At 41.5% G+C, this 15941-nt stretch overlaps 2 long non-coding RNA genes across 11 annotated transcripts in view; one reads left to right on the top strand and one right to left on the bottom strand.

Annotated features, from left to right (window-relative positions):
- The window catches only part of LOC122869115, a 63967-nt gene extending 55849 nt beyond the window's left edge, over nt 1-8118 (top strand). For all 10 annotated transcript variants that reach the window (XR_006376247.1, XR_006376243.1, XR_006376249.1 and 7 more), the window contains 2 exons: nt 5213-5277; nt 7234-8118. This is a non-coding gene — a long non-coding RNA (uncharacterized LOC122869115). The remainder of the gene's footprint in view (nt 1-5212; nt 5278-7233) is intronic.
- On the bottom strand, nt 562-5206 carry LOC122869116. Its single transcript, XR_006376253.1, has 2 exons — nt 4423-5206; nt 562-1761 (listed from the first exon to the last, which is right to left on the bottom strand). It is a non-coding gene; the product is annotated as an uncharacterized LOC122869116 (long non-coding RNA).
- Nucleotides 8119-15941: the final 7823 nt, after the last annotated feature.

The following is a 15941-nucleotide window of genomic DNA, read 5'->3' as shown; positions in this document are numbered from 1 at the left end:
TCATTTGGTGAAACGTTTGTTTCAGACAAGGCAATTCATCACCACTGTTGCTGCTGAATAGAACTGTCTCCTCACTTCTCACCTTGTAAGATATGACACACAAATGAGTTTTTTTCCACAGAATGATCACCAAGGCAGGAGGGTTGAGCTGTCTAATTTGTCTTATTAAAGAGCTGCTTGATGTAACTTTATTACCCTCTTAAATTTCCATTCCAGATTGAGTTTTGGGTCAGTGTATGACCCTGATGATTGCACCTCTCTGCTTCTTGGTGAAAGAATTAAGCAAAACTGGGAACTGTGCTTGTCAAAACTACATCCTAAACCAACATAATCCACCATGTGGGATTTTTCCAGATGTGCGGAGGACATCTCATCGCTTTAGATTTTCAACACCTATAACAGAAGTCTAAGGTCATGGTCCTTGTCCCTAAAGTTCTGCCCTGTTCCCAGTGAAGACAGTTGTTTCTGTGCAGGCAGGGAACTACAACAGAGAGATGCAGTGGTGTAAAACAGGAACTAGCAGCCATATGCCAACCCGGAGGACAGGAAATGCACTCCAGATGAAGATTGTGGTTTATTTTACCAGTGTGTGTGTGTGTGTGTGTTGTCAGGAATGTGTGCTGTAAGACTGACCATATGTCTCTCGGGTTACATCACAGAATTTCCATATCCGGTTACTTACTAGGCCAGCAATTTTTTCAAATTTCAATCGATGAATTGATCGATTGTTTAACTTATATAAATGTAAAACATAATGACAAATACCAACATTACCAGAGCCCACATTGCTTCTTTTGTCTGTCTAAGAGTCCATAAGATATAGTTTACAATGATTTAAAACACAGAACAACTGCAAATCATTTTACATTATAATATTTTAGATGCTTTAACCAGCAAATGCTACTGATTTTCACTCATTACAGTAAGGTATAAAAATCAACCTGCAGAGACTTGGAACCTGCTTGCCTTGCTATTGCTGTTGTCAGATGGTACTGCAGTTGTACAGAAGTGGATTTTACGTTGCAGCTAACAGTGTTGCATTCATTCACTATGCTGTCACAAAATACAACATACAAACATGGACATACAAAAATGGATAATACACGTGGTCATTTCTGGCATTAAAAAGTTTTTGTTCACTAACTGCTTTTCAAACCTCAGATGCCAGGGTGGTGTCCATGAAAGCACCAAAAAAGGACTTCTCACATAACAATGTAACTTTGAGAAAAATGTTGAAAAGATTACTTTGATGAATTACTATGCCAAGCATGTTTCAAGTCTCTCTCCAAGTTGTGTTTCTAGACTGAAATTAATGGAAAATGCCTGGAATGTTCCAAATCTAAAACCTTGGTATGGTTTGGAAAATGGTTGCTAGTAATATCAAGTATACACATATTTGTATTTCTTTGGCCAAACATGTAAAACCACAAGTACAATAATTTCTTGTACACAGTTGCTTTAGAAGTTACCCTTGGTTTACATTGAGTCCAATCTGAGGCTCTGGTGACCAATTCCCAACTCCTGGCTGGTGGCACTATGTGACTGAATGAGATCCTGGCCTCCGCAGGTGTGATCTGAGGAATGAGTGAGCTCTTCCTGGGGTAACAGTAGCCCTAGCCAGCTTCCCATGTTGCCTTGCCCTAATCTGCCCTTTCCTGTCATCTTATCTGAGCATACAGTGCAATCTAACCCAGGGCGCAGCCCCTCTGGTCCTCCATTCCCCTTGCTGCCGGTCTCCATCGCTGGTCTTCTCAGATGTCACTGTGAAGAGAGAATGACCCGCTTGAGTTGAACTTGAATTAGGCTGACTGACAGAGTCCTGACACCCCATTGTAGGCACAACTTTCTCAGCTTCCTGCCACCCACAACTTCCCACCCTCTGACCTCCATGGCACCAAGGGCAAAAGGAGCACAGACAATGAGCTACACAGCTTATCTATTTAGGATTTTGATGATGAACACTGAGACATCACTGATTGATTTTCCAGACTCGATAGAGAAGTAATTCAAATTTCCTTAAAAAGTTGTAAAGACAAATGAGATTTGGTTGTTGGTTGGGCCAGAGGGACATGCTGATGTAGTTGAAGGGCTTTCTGATTAGCAGAGTGGAGACTTAATGTAGATCCTGTAGGGACAGAGACTTGTACTTCCTCCAACTGTCTGGGTTTAATTAAGCCGACCAGTCCACCAGCACCGAGCCAAACGGCTTCTTTTACATTGTGACTGAGATTGTACGACTCAGAGCAAAAAAACTAGGATAGTTGCAACTCTGATCACTGAAGCTAAAATGTGCACGGCCGTCAAAAGTGTTCAGCACCATAGAAGCAAACAGTATGAAATTATTTGCATACTCGCCATGTTTTATCACTTTTACTGAGCTTATTCAACCATTCATTTACTTATTTATCCGCTAACTCAATCACTAAATAGAATAATAAATTGACCCAGGCAAATTTGACATTAATTTAAGCAGAATAAACTAGTGGGATTTTCCTGCTTTAACACATCAGTGCTTGGTAACCTGAATAGGACTTGAATCATCTGCGAATCATCTATCATTTGTATTCCTGCCAAACACACTATAAACATGTTTCCACATGTGCTCATTCCATAGCAGAGCTGCCAAACAGCAGTCAGACATTGCTGAAAGCAGGCTTATCACAGCCCTCTATGATTTTCCTTGACAAAGAAATTGTTTTATTTTGTTCTTATTAAAGGGAATTTGTGGCCTTAGCTACACTAACTTTGTTATACAGTATATAGTCCATACACACTGTATATTTACTGTATCCTGTAAGTTTATATGCACATTTTGAGCCAGTATTTCTGGGCCAGGCTGATAGTGGCTGTTTGCATACATTCACAAAGACGAGAAGGTTTGTGGTGCAAAATCTGATTAAGCTGTGTGTGTGTGTGTGTGTGTGTGTGTGTGTGTGGACCTGAGCCTCGAGCTTTAAATGTGTGTATGTGTGTGTGTGTGTGTGTGTGTGTGTGTGTGGACTTGCAGACCTCAGTTTGGAGATGTAATCTGATTTGCAGAAAGAAACGGGTCGTTTCACATGACTGGTTTAAAGGACCACTGGCGCAAGGTTGTGCCAGTGTCCGTGACTGGTGTGTGTGTGTGTGTGTGTGTGTGTGTGTAGATGCACGCTTGTGTGTATAAACCTACAAGTATTTATTTGTTTTCACAAAGTGCACTGCAGATATATGAGCATTTGTTAGTGTAGGCTTCTAAACAGTAGAAATAAAAAGGTGTTGAAGTTTGCTATGTGGTTGAACAAACCAGAATGCTGCATTTATTCCGTTGTTCTTGGTTTTAAATAAGATTTACTTGGGAAAGGTTACATGAAAGTAAGGCCACTGCTAATTAACAGTCGATTACACATCTGGAAAAAAGTAGAGCTCTTCTTCAGACTCTGATGCTTGTTTTGTTTGCAACTTTCTGTTTACACATCTCTTATAATCAGAGCTTTATTTTGAACTAATGGACCATCAGAAATTATATCAAATAATTGAAATCATCCTATAGCCTCAGCCCTCTTAAGAGGACTGCTGGGATCAAATCCCCTGAAAGCTTTGCCTCTGAATCCTCTCTTTTTAACATTGTTTGTTGATGTTTTTTCGGGGTGGAGATTCTCGGTTGTTTTTTCAGAGCTGGATGTGGTCCATCATGTGATTTTCATTGGAGAGTGGCCGGAGGAGACGACCACAGTAAAAGCAAGTGAGCATGCATGAGCGTGTGTTTGTGTGTCATCTGGCCTTGTTAATAAATGCAGGTTGTTTTCCATCAGAGGGTCATCAGTTGTGGTCATCACATACACAAGTGAAAGAGAGGGGGCTCTAGGAGGTGATGTTCGCAGCCATGTTTGTGCTGGTTGGCGTGTCTGTGTATTTGCTTGTTTACACGTAAGCGTGCACACAATTTGAGAGTTGTGTGTATGATCTCCCAGTGTTGATGCCTGTCTTTTCTGAGAGGTTCAAGTGTGTGTGCTTGGTGTTTGGTTGTGTGTTTTCTCTCCTGTGTGTGAAGAGCTCATAAGCAGGATGATGCAGCAGGCAGGAAGCTCTGATCCCATCAGGCGTGTCAGCAGGGGCAGTTTTTCATAAGGTAGTAATCTCACCACACAAAGGGGTGTCCAATATTAGAGAGAGCCCCTACCCCTGAGCTAATCAAGACCTGACCAACCCTTCTCCTGGCTCGCCAACCCTCTAAACATTACCTCATTTGGAGGCTTAGCCTAGCCACATGCTGCTCCAGCCTGCTGGTGTACACGATAACTCACTTAGCGCAGTACGATAGCTAGAAAAAACGGAAATATAAGAAGGGATATAAAAGAAATGGGACCAGGACACAACTACCTATAGTGCCTAGTGCCAGGGAAAGGTATTTTAAAAGGGAGAGGAAAGAAAGAATCATTTTACCATGTCCTCCAGAAACTCTGGGAAGCAATTTGCCGGTATTCAGTTTCTCTCCCCGCCGTCCTGTTATTGCTGTTTTCCTCTCCACACTTGGAGCCTTCAACCCGAAAGGAGGTTCTTAAGTTCAGGCTTTGTGTCACTCGCAAACAGTGCTGTTGTTGCCAAGGGAACAGGTCTGGAACAGTGAAACTTAGAAGTAGAGAGCACCTTTGTCCGTGAATGGATGAAGAGGGACTGGAGCTGACATTGGTCCAGAGAGCACAGCTTCAGTCTTACATGTCTTTATCAAGAAACCTGTGATCAAGAAAAGTTTCTTGATCCAATATCTACCTGAACCTGTTAGCCTTATAAAATAAAACCAGCACACCACGTAATTTTAAATGGTACAATGGAAAAGTCACTTTGACTGCCTCCATTTTTCTGACCTGCCAGCTACTGCAAAGCTCCACTGAAACCTTAGATTTACATAAAACACAGTGGGTTGATCTATGTTGCTACTCCAGGTTTGACTTTTTAAATGTTCTGTAAAGATACTAGAGAATGTCTGACTCACGTGGTCATCATAAAACCAGCTTTGGTTGAGCGAGACCCTTAAAAATAATGGAGGAACTAATTGCTCTCTCATTGTACTATAGAAAAATAAATATTTGTGTATGAGTGAGTGTTAATGCAAGTTTGGGCAGTGCTGGACTAAATTACATGGGATTCCTCAGGTTTTTGTCGACTTTTATGTCTACTCTTGAATGAGCTCCCCTCTTAATCATTTTATTTCCCCATCCTGTATCTTTTTCAGATGATCTCAGGTGAGCACTGAGAAGAGGCTGAGTAATGGAAACATGATCTCAAGAGATTCAACAGGTAGGGATGACTATGATTTTTGTTTGATGTTCATTCAGTGGAATATGTGATATCACACACAGTGAAGTCTTATTATTAACTGACAGTTGCTATAAACAGCCAGAGTATGGTACATTCACTGATCAAACAGAGGTAGCACTGGTCGTTCACATGTACATTATGTGAGACATGATCAGGGTGGTGGCACTGGCTTTATGCCCATGTTCTTGCTTTCTTTATTGTGTAACTCAAGTCATGACAGCACGGTAAAGAATGCAGTGGCACAGAGATATCACTTCAAACACAGCGTCTCTCAGGAGCCTCAGATCCTTTCAGTGGAACTGAATGAAGATATGCTTTGATGACCCACCACAGAGTCGGTGGCCTTCAAAGAAACCTGTTGATGGGCTCGTGCGGGGCAGCCAGCAGGCTGAATGAGTGGTACTGTATATGTGCGCCTCTCAGGGTAGCCGTGGGTGTTCTCAATGGAGGTCAAACATGCTTGACCCCAACATGAGTAGTCTTTTTCTATAGATTTTAGGCTTGCATTATCTTTCCTTCTACCAGGTTCACTGGGTAAATGAAGGGGAACTGTGTGTGTGTGGATGGCAGGGTGCCAGCAGACAGGTACAATAGATGTGCTGATGAGGGAGGGCGATAGGCACAGACAGGCGTACTTGGGCAGGCTGAGACTCAAAGGCAGGTTGGGACCTGGTTCTGTATGCTGATGCTGCTCTACTGGCTCTGCTCGAGGTGAGGCATAGGAGAGAAACGTGGGAAGGGAAAAACCAGAATAGAGGGCAAAGGGAGAGATAGAGAAAATCACATAAAAGGATGATTGTTGAGTGGTGAAGCTGAAAAAGCATACAACCAAATATGAGGGTACATAATAACAGAGTGTGTTAACAAAAAGCAATGGAGTGGTGGTAGCTTAGGCCAGGGGAAGCAAGCTGGAAAGAGATGATGTGCGAGGCCCAGGGGAAGGAGAAAGAAGTGAAAGAGGTAGGAGATGAAGAAACAAGAGTACAAGAGTGAGGCCACATCCTGTACACTGGGTGAACGTGACTCCTCGCAGGTAAACCAGCTCAGAGGTGCTGACAGACAGACAGAAGATGAGAAACATTGATGGATGACTACTTATCCTCTGACACGTTGTTCCTTCCCTGGGCAAAAAACAGGCGGGACAGGCCGGTCCTGCCACACTGCTGCCATGACAACTGCAGGGCTGAGTGCATAGTGTGGGGGTAGACAACATAATGTAATTTTGTGGGAGGTTGTATGTGCAAGCACAGGTAAAGAAGAGTAGAGGTTGTCAAGAGGCCACCTACCTGCATTACCTCACCTTGATGTTCTGACGTTGTTGAGAAAAAAGCAGATGTTGAACACTGATCAACACTGCTCTCATAAGACAACATATTTTATTTCTTTAATCACTGAAATGAGACATATCTTTCTTATCAGGGCTTTTTTGGCCTGAAGCAATACTAGGGTGACATGTTAATTCTGGTACTGGACTGAAAATTAGCTTGTTCCAGCTGTACCGTGAGAAGGCCTGGTGATTCGCTTCCACACTGCTGGAAGCAAAACACACAGCCTGGATTTTGCCACCACTCATAATGTGATAATTTCAGCTGTGGATGAGGCTCTGGGTGGTTCATCTGCAACATCTTTATGCCAGTTTGAATCCTCAAGCCCTTTTTGTGTGGAAAGTTTGTGAAAGCAGCCAAATCCTATCTGCTAAAGGAATCAGCAGAGCAGAAGTTTGTGTTGATCATTTTGGGGTGTTTTGTGAATCTCTGGTTATTTGAAGTAACATCACTGAACAGTTGCTTTTAACATTTAAAAAGGGAATGTTGCCAGAAAAGATTATGTACCTCTAATTTTCTTTAGTATGGGTATGAGAAACATGTGTCAATGTTCAAGCTTCACATGGTTTTTGGCCTCAGTCAATCATTAGTTTCTGTATTATGTTTCTAGGATCATACTAAATCCTGGTTTGGACTGTGGACCAGCATCCCCTGCAGCAGATGTTAGCTCCTGGCATGGCTGCGAACAGCATGAGCTCCATCACTGACAATCTCGTTCTCAGGATCCAGCGCCAGCAGCTTGGACTTGGAGAAGCTGTGACATAAACTCAGCGGGACAGTGGAGTGTATTCTGCTGCTCAGACATTATGGAACAGATCAGTCAACCCTGTCTGGAGAGGTGCTCGGTAGGAAAGTCAACTCGATGAATGTGCATTTACCGTAGTTACCACAATGGATCTACACATTGTTTGACTTTTTCTAAATTGAACCTGGATTAATATTTTCCCATATATACATCTGCTTTTGATTTTCAGTGTTTTTTCACGCTGTTGCTCATACACTGCAGTTGTGACATATACTGTGTTATTCTGGATACAGTATCAACAAGCGCTGGAACTGTAAATGGAAAATAATCAGATGATATTTTCATTTTTAGTTCTATTTTTACAGACTGACGGCAGCACTTACACCAGTGCAGTCACATACAAAGTTTATCTGGTGAAGAGCACAAGAAATGTTTCTTATTGTAGAAAATTAATTAATACACATGTGATCAAGATTCTTCAGAAGGATTACTCATTGGAAACGGAATGTTATCATTTGACATCTTAGAATTGCTATCACAAAGATCATTGATTATTATAATCAAGGTGCTGATGAACGCAAATACAAAACTTTTATACTGACAGTGCATTTCACTGACACATTGGCAGCCTGTGTTAATATTGGTTAATAAACCTGTCAAGCTGTTTATTCTCATGATGATTTATAGCTCCACAACTTTTGTTGTGTCTGTTAAACCCTGTTGGCAGAAATAAAAAAGAAGTGTATCCAAGCTGCTGGCTGTTTGTTTTGTAAATGCTGCTTTCATGATGTTCGTTATGTGTCTGCATATTATTCATCATGCTGGCTTCATTACTATTTAGGGCTTTATGTGTCAATCTGTTACTAGGGGGACTATCATGAGGCTCAGGCAATGAGAAGCAAAGTAAAACTGAAGTTTAAAGTGAAAATGTGACTAAATGTTGATAAACTGAAAGTTCTTGGAAATCACAGTTTTACTTCACTAATACCAGTGTGAATAATAGGGCAATTTTGAAGAGATATAAAATTTTATTGCGCAAAAACGTAATTTATTTTTATCACAAGGCCATTTCTAGAAGTAGTTTTCCTGAAAAACATGACATCATGGAAAATATGTGAGTTTCTGTACACTTGTATGTATGGTGTTGACAGAGAAGTGCTTAATGTCACAGTTTAGGTCAACATGGGTCAAACTGCAGGGAGTTTTCATCACTTTTTGGATAAAAATCCCCACAGCTTCTCGTCTTGTGCAGAAAGACATTTCAGCATACACGAGAAATGCATTTATTGTTTTCAATTAGTTTAAGTAAGTTCAGCAGTGACTTCCCATTTAACTGTCTTTCACTGTCAATTTCAGCTGTAATTCAGTAAGGATTGGCTCGGGGAGGAGGAGAGCTACAGGCCCTGCGGGGGGTTGCTTATTGTTGTCTTTCTCTCTGCAATAAAACAAAGCGGACCGAGTTAGACTCCATTGCAGCGTGGTCAGGTTTTTATCTGGCGCTTGACAATGTTCTGACATGTTGTTCAAAGCATCATAAGGATCATATTAAGCATCAAATTTGGGGGGGGGTGGTAAGGTCATTGCCATCTGAAAATAAGAAAAGGGGTGTGAATGATGTTTTGGAAGTTGAGCTTCATGACATCTTTATGGCCCTGCTTATGGTCAACAACATTAGCATGTCCACAATGGATCTCTCCCCCCCACACACACACACTTTTTTCACACACATACACAGCTCAGGGGAAAAATGACCTCTCTGCAGCTCTCAATTCACTGCACTTCTATAGCCCTGAATGGACCGGCTCAACAAAAGGTGACATAATTTTCTCAGGGTTTGATTGGCCCCCTCCAAGCCACAAGATGACATCATGCAATCCCCCCCACAACACATCAAAACCAACCCTCCCCTCCATGTTCTTGGATGCTGGGTTGCCAAGACAACAGAGCAAGGCCCAGGCTGTGGGGCAGGACTTGGCAGTATTTTGCCGCTTGGCTGTCCATAATGAGCTCAGGCAGCGTTGCTCTTGTGTTTGTGGTAAACAGTCTTGGGAAATGATAGAAGGAGACGGGAAGAAGGAGGGGGATGAGGAACACCATCTTGGATATAATGGCAGCTCCCTTTTCATTCCACCTCTCCTCTATAGGGAGAGTTGATGTAACTTTCTGCAAAAAGAAAAGTATTCCAGCAAGAATTGTCAAGCCACAAACTTTTAATGTCAAGCATGAGCTTTGTGTCGGCCGCTGAGCTCTCACTTGAAGCTCTGCCAAGTTTTGGTGTAAGTTTCATTGTGTCTCACTTTTTCTCTCATGTGGTTCAATGAGGGTGTGTGTGTGTTTGTGGTATGGAAGAGGGGGACATTTAAAGAGGCATGTGGACTGTGTATGAGCCCACATGCCATGATTCATGTTCTTTAATTAATGAAGATATTGTTGCAGTGCAGAGGATTCACGCCTGTTCGATCTGCAATAAGTTGAGTTTTATTTTCATCTTTATCCATACTGTTTCTTTTTAAGTATATCAGTATATCTACTCAGATTTTTTAAAATTTAAGTTTTATTTTATCTTTCCAGGTTTGAAAATTAAAATCAAATAAAGCGATACATAGCATGTTTTTTGCAGATAAGCTCTTTTTTCCTCTTTTTCTATGTACCCACAATTTGAAAAAGGCTATAACCTGGGTGTTCCTCCATTCATTGCTCTATGACGTCAAATAACAAATCCTGGGTTCTCCCACAGTATCACAGCCAGAAAAGCTGCTATTGGCTGCCTAGTTCAGCTCGGTACAACCTGTGACCCTGACTAATAAATGTCACTTTACGTGCTGGTGTGCATCCAGGACTATTACAGGCCCTGTACACCACAGTATCACACACATACAAATGGCCGTTTCCCATTGGAATTGTCATTAATGAGGATAATTTGAAGTGAGGTTGACATGCAGCCCGAGCCAAACCTTGTTGGTTCCAAACACTCCTGCAGCATAGATGCCTTTAAGCACACTCCAAACCATTTCCTCAAATTGGAACTGCATCTGAAGAAAAAATTACACAATTACTACTTGGTCTTGGAAAAGGTCCACATTTCATGTTGAACGTTACATATTGCATTAAAGAGTCATGTATGATGCATGGTAGTGCTGATACATACTGGTTTTAATGGAAAAAATAAGATAACTTTCTCTCTGCTCTTCCCATACAGCGTTCTGTCTTTATCTTGTCCATCATGCCAAGTTTCTTATCCACTTTAATGTGCACCTCTTTACAGTTTTCATGCTTTCCCTTTCTTGCTGTTCCTCTTGTGGTGTGATGTGATTAACTGTGGTGTGCCGGGTTGGCCCCTCCTTGGACTTCCTTGGAAGAAAGCATAGCTTTAGTGGGTTTTCGAGCTTGGATGATCACTGACTGGGTATCGGTTACCTCTGGCATGCTGAGGGTGCGTGGGCTCCCAGTGACCATGACGTCGATCCACTCAGCTCTGCTTGCACGGGAGAAATGGTGGGAATCCACTACTTTCCCTTTTCTCTGTATTTTCCACAATTGTTCTTTATAGAGGTAACCTATTTTCCAACAGGTTTTCACTTTCTAATGTGTCATGAGATTTACCTTAAGTTTATTATGACCGCATTTACCCAAGTAAGAACTTCAGCTATCAATACATTAACAGCAAATTGATAGTGACATTAAGGTTATGTTCTTCCCAAAAATGCAGCAGTGTTTCTGGTTTATTCATGGTGACAGCCTTGATTGGCAAGGTGACATAGATGAGGCAGTTGCATGGGAAACCATCCCTCAGTTTGGCAAAGCTCCCTCTCTCACCCTCTCCATCCCTCGCCTCTCTCCCTCTCTCTTAATCCCCATTGAGAAGGGGAAGGGGAGACTCGGGAAGCGGGAGATGATGAGGAGGAGGAGGGGAGCAACAGAACAGGCCAAAGGCTCCACTGACATCCATGGGAATCTGCAGATCCATTCAGTGGTAATTATTAGCATCAATGCAGAGAGGCAGTGGCAAGGCGAGGGGTGGGGGCAAGGGGGTGTGGGAGAGTTTTGGGGGTGGGGTGGGGGGGTTGTAAGTGAGAGTGAGAGGGAGAGAGGTGGTAAGGTGGAGAGCAATGTGGGTTTACTTTCAATTATGGCAAAAATGATGTGAGCTTGACCTTATGGGCAAGCTCATTTTGATTCAGCGCAGCATTTCCCTTTCCTTTGTGTCTGGTCTTTGGAGAAGTGATTACAAAGAAAAGAAATATTTATAGACAGAGGAACTATATAGTACATCATTAAATGTGAAGCCAGTGATCATGAACATTTTATCTGATTACCGTAAGTCATTTGCCATTTGGTTTTTATGTTTTAGGTCACACATGACTGGGTCAGTGCTTTTTAATGAATTACAGTCTGCTTCCTCATACTTTACTTTTACTTAATTTATAGCATTGTTGTTGAATTGTTTGCCTCCTAATGACACATTCTTCATGCAAGTATATCACAATTTTTTAATACGTATGTGTGAGACAGTAAAATAATTCATGCGCATGTGTGCTTCCTGCCTGTCTGCATGGAATGAAGGGGCATGGTAGACGTTCTCAAGTCCAGGATGCCAGCGCTCTGTCCTCTCTACATCATACATCACACTGACAGGCCATTTCACTCCTGGATTCAGAATTCCAGCTGAGAGACCACCTCAAACACTTTGGGTTGTCCCTGCTTGGTGAGAACGTCACTCCCAGCCCGCTGAACACTACGTTTGAACTTTTGCCGACTGGCTGCAGAGCCAAGTCTGTCTGATGGGGGGAATTATGACAAAAGATTAATATTTTCTTCCTTTTTTTCACTAGAAAATCTGAAAACTTTCCAGCAAAGGGTGATTCAGCACAGCAGCTTTAGTGGCTTGACCTTTACTGATTAGCAAAGGAGGAAGGATCAGATTTAAATGGAAGACACTACATTTTTTAGAGGTGCATTTCCCCCAACAGTGTTGCTCATTTCTTCTCTCTGTGAAAGAAGTCAAAGGTCAGGTCAGTACTTGTTCACTTCGTTAGAAGGTCTGATCATAGTCTGGAGTTTACCTTGGGAAACACAGTCAGATAGAGATGTCTCATTATGCCTTTGGTGAATTTAGACTGAGGGTGTCAACCTTCCAATTTCAGGGATAAATGGGTCTTCATGTGAAACTGTCAGAAAGAAATGTTACAATAAGTTGGCCACATTATTTGTGTAGTATGCCTGCAGCATTACAGGCCTAGAAAATATTATATACCATCATCTACTGCAAACTGAAACTTCAAATGATATCTTATGTGTTTGAAAATTAAAAAAAATCCCAGGCAGTATGTTTTTAAGTTGATCATTAGAACAATTCTCCTAAAATGCAGATATGAAAATCATATGCTGACATGTGAAATTCCCAGAAACAACATACTGATACGTTTATGACATCTATGGAATTTTATTAACATTTATTAACATGCCTGTTGATGCTGCCTCATGTGTTTTCCTCAAAAAGGTTTCACACTACCTGCATATATTCAGACATTTTTACTTGCTTTACTGTGTTTTTTCATAAATGTAACTTCTACTGGGTAGTCATGTCCGCCTCCTTGAACACCGCAGAAAAACCTGAAATAGTAGGTAAAGCACCTTGTCTGTTTTGGGAACCACCCATAGCACAGACTCATCATGCATTTCCAAAGAAATCCCATGTACAGTTCTGTAAAATGGCTGATAAAAAGCTGGTGTATTAATGCTGCCTCCTGTACCTGTATACCTCATTGCTAAGTATATTTCAAGTTCTTATAATGATCTTTTAAGCTTGAATTCCCAACTGAAGTAGGTGAAAATGATGATTTGTATGAGAGTTCTAAAGTGTGATTCCACTGTATATCAGGTCTCATTATTTTGTCTTGACTGCTGTCTTTGCTGCCTCCCACATTGCAGGAATCCTCTGGTCAGAGAACAAAGTGACCCCTTGACCCACACACACAAAGTTCCTTTTTACATGCAGCACATGAATTTCGTTTCCTGATGTGTAGAGCTGACAGAGGGGTGAGGAACAACAAGAGCTCACACAGCAATCTATCACAACGATAGCACAAACAAGATGGTAGTGGTGGTGTGTCACTCATGCAATGGCATTGTGTGCAACGTAGTTGTTTCTCCTATGTCTTCCTGCACAAAGACTGAGCCCGTTAGAGATTTGAACAGAGAGTTCCTAATACACACTGTAGTTATTGCACACACACTCACACACATAGGCATGTATCTCACATAGCCGAGCAGTGCCAGATAAGACCTGTCATTCCGGGTTCTGGGATGGTTGATAGCCATCAGCTCTCAGGGTAGTCAGGCCCTGTTTACACAGCCAGTGAGGCCTCAGCACTTCTTATTCAGCTGCTTCACCCCTGTTGCACATGTATCTACACCAGGATAACTGTTGGTCACCCATATTTGCCCACAGCCAAGGACATACCAAAGATATGGAAAAAATCTACACCATCTACTCCTTTCCCCCCTTCTGTTGGGGGCCATGGCACACTTTCAATCTACCAGTGTTCATACAATACGCTAAAAAGTGAGTGAGCTACAGGTTGACTGCTGCTACGACTCTGGTCAGATTTTAATGAGTTTACATTTAGGCTGTTAATGGTTGATAATGATACCAGAGAGGGTAAAGGTTAAATCCAGCATGCATCCTGTGAGTAGAAATCGGAGGAATACAAGACAAAATTAGGCCTGCTTTTTATCTTGAAACAGAGGATGATCAAAATACTGCAGACTCAGGGTTTTTCTCCACTTGTGTTTGTATTTCAAAGGCCGCTTTTTCTTCCTGTTCATCCTGCTTGAAATGTAGCCCAGAAAGTTGACGTTGTGTGATCTTATCAGTGAGCCCCAGAATGTTCTTGTCCTCGCCAGAAATTTTAAATGCTTCCTACTTCTTCGAAATCTCTGGGGTCAACACCATTCATAATTCTTTAGAGTATACCATGTTTAATCAACTTCAGGTGCATTGTCTTGAGTAAGATGAGTGACACGTTACATTATTGTCACATTATTTAATTTTACAAAAACAGTAATTGACTCATTTTGAGATCCTCAAAGTCTGTTTACATAAATCCTTTTACATACACATCAGAGAAAGTTTAAATGTATGTTTTTAACATTTGACTTTTCTCATTTTCTACTTCTTAGTTTTTTATTATAATTTGATATGACGATGTGTCAAATATAATATCTGAGTTCAGGTCTAGTTCATCATAGTTGTGCAATGTACATAAACATGATAAGCAGCATAAATTACATCTGTGATGTCTCTCTTTGTATTGTTAAGGTGCCCTGTGGAGTTGTCTTGTAAACAAAGTTTCTGTTTACATTCAGTCTTACTCACCAAAGCACATTATGTGTATCTGTGAGGCCTAATAAATGTGATAAATGCATTAACTTTGTCACATTTGCAAAGCCAATTAAAAAAAGAAAATTCTAAACATGTTTACTTGATTACATTCTTCTTCTTTCCTGCGTCTGTTGGCACATTGCTGCATTTCTTGGTGCATTCTCTGTACCTGTAGATCAGTTGAATAGTGTGAAGGCATTGGCAAGAATGTGTGTCGCGTCACCAGACTGCCTTTGCACGTGCATGTGCGTCCTTGTACACATGCGCTGCAACAAACAAAACGAGGACCCACTCGTAAAAACATTGCTCCATAGTGCTACTAGTGGTCAAAACCTCCACAGGGTACCTTTAAGTAAGGGAAGACAACAAAATGTTTCAAGAAGTTTATGTTTTTTAATTCAGTGTATAATGGAAATGAAAAACTTGAGGAGTAAGCAGTACAGATTTTATGTTGGTCATTTCTTCAATAGTGACACTTTAATGTCCTCCAAATGATGATGCTAATTTCAAGGCCAATTCAGTTATGAATCATATTATGGACGTTTGCAAAACATCTGTAGAGTATTTCTAGAATTTAAGCTCAGTGCATTTTAGTAGTTCAAAAGTGTCTGGACACGACTCAGCAAGTCCATTTGCTAAAACAACACAGTAATTGAGCTGAGCTACTCCCCAGAGTTTACTTTCACTGTGCTCAGAAACAAACATAAATTCACTCATTTAAGGGAATTTTATTTGGATGGAAAAATGCATTGCACTGGCCTTTGTCCAGTCAGTGAGAGTGGCAATGTACGACACATAATACAACCTAATCAGGCAAAGTGGAGGGCTAACCCCCCCCCCCTTTTCAGTCCAAAAGGCCAGACTCTCTGAATATGGATGTTTTGAGTGACACGCTCATATGCTGAGGCACGTTTTGATTTTCTGGGGCCTGAACGCACATCAAATCACTGACAGTGAGTGGTGTTTTAGGGTGGGTGCCTGATGTGACTAAGTCAAGACTGTGTGAGATTTTCCAGCAGTTTTCATGTATCCTCTCTCTGGGGACGAATTTGTGTGGAAGAGCAGGACCAGGAGCTGAGTGCCTCCCAGCCTCTTCTGAAAATCTGGTTGCAAGACTTCAAAATACTGCCTACACTGGCTGTTGATTGTGTATATTGTTCAGCTTGAGAAAATGCAGTTCTGATTGTGA

The sequence above is a fragment of the Siniperca chuatsi genome, linkage group LG21, assembly GCF_020085105.1.
Source record: "Siniperca chuatsi isolate FFG_IHB_CAS linkage group LG21, ASM2008510v1, whole genome shotgun sequence".
In the NCBI taxonomy this organism is placed as follows: Eukaryota; Metazoa; Chordata; class Actinopteri; order Centrarchiformes; family Sinipercidae; genus Siniperca; species Siniperca chuatsi.
This window is presented reverse-complemented; position numbering and strand designations above follow the sequence as displayed.